This window comes from Sinocyclocheilus rhinocerous, unplaced genomic scaffold, assembly GCF_001515625.1.
Source record: "Sinocyclocheilus rhinocerous isolate Xijiao unplaced genomic scaffold, SAMN03320098_v1.1 scaffold2882, whole genome shotgun sequence".
In the NCBI taxonomy this organism is placed as follows: Eukaryota; Metazoa; Chordata; class Actinopteri; order Cypriniformes; family Cyprinidae; genus Sinocyclocheilus; species Sinocyclocheilus rhinocerous.
In genome coordinates this window covers 481,077-482,457 of record NW_015644632.1, presented here as the reverse complement: position 1 = coordinate 482,457, position 1,381 = coordinate 481,077, and the positions used below count along the sequence as shown (strand labels likewise).

The 1,381-nt window shown below is 36.6% G+C and overlaps 1 protein-coding gene across 1 annotated transcript in view; it reads left to right on the top strand.

The window, feature by feature from the left end:
- The window catches only part of LOC107758711 (polypeptide N-acetylgalactosaminyltransferase 16-like), a 71,060-nt gene that overhangs the window by 6,220 nt on the left and 63,459 nt on the right, over nucleotides 1–1,381 (top strand). The window lies entirely within an intron of this gene.

Sequence of the window (1,381 nt, the reverse complement as noted above, 5' to 3'; positions counted from 1 at the left end):
GGATAATATTTGGCTGAGATACAACTATTTGAAAATCTGGAATCTGAGGGTGCAAAAAAATCTCAATATTGAGAAAATCACCTTTAAAGTTCTCCAAATGAAGTTCTTAGCAATGCATATTACTAATCAAAAATTAAGTTTTGATATATTTACGGTAGGAAATTTACAAAATATCTTCATGGAACACGATCTTTACCTAATATCCTAATGATTTTTGGCATAAAAGAAAAATAAATATTTTGACCCATACAGTGTATTTTTGGCTATTTCTACAAATATACCCCAGCGACTTAAGACTGCTTTTGTGCTCCAGGGTCACATTTGTGCATGTATAAGATCTGCAGAGTTACAAAGCTCAAAGTCTCCCACAAAAGGATTTATTCTGTCTAAAAGAGAAGGCTGATCCAGACCGGGCTAAAACGCCTCATTCAAACACGCCCCCCACAGTGGAGTCAGCTGTCTTAATCGCGGCTTGTGTACTGCAAACACATACCAGCTTCATCACTGTGTCTGTCACGCGACTCTGTTTCACTTTCGGGCTTGAACTGATGGTAAAACTAAGGACATTATTTACTGTCTTTACAGTTATGTTGAAAGCAGAAGCTCGCGTTTATGGTAAGGGGCGTTACATTTCCGACGCGTACTTGTGGTGTTCGGCCAATCACAATGCACTGGGTCAGCTGGCCAATCAGAGCAGACTGTGCTTGTCGGAAGGAGGGGCTTTGTAGAAAACGACGTGTTTGAGAGAGGCAGGGCATAGAGGAACTAAAATAATGTACAGTATTTGAAAAATAATGTGTTTTTTGAACATTAAAGCATGTCAACATATTCTGTTACACCAAATACACAAAATAATGAGCTTTAAAATAGCATCATATGACCCCTTTCATACCCATTTGAACTAATAATAAAAAAAGCATCAATCCAACTAACCCAGTTTGCCTGTACAACTTGAAAAACTCAATATAGTGATAAAACTGCACTGAGATGCATATTCTTACAAGTTAAAAGTGGGTGATTTGGGTGACTGAGAGGTTATATGTTTTTAAATGACTTCACCCACTTTTCTTTTCTTTTCTTTTCTTTTCTTTTCTTCACCCCAAAATTAAAGTCAGTCAGTCATTATTTTCTCACCCCAGTGTAAGGAATTTAACTCATTAATTCTTGATAAGGGAATTAATCATTAATTTTATTTCTAGCTCAGGTTTTGAAAGGACTCGGATCTGAAAATTCGAGGTCCACCTGATTAAACTGATTTCAAATTTAAATGGTTTACACTATCAGCTACTCGGCCAGCGAGAAGTTAATGTCAGTGTATATTACCAACTTAAATCTTTGTATTTCCCTGGCCACGGTCAACACAATTATGATAATTTGTAAG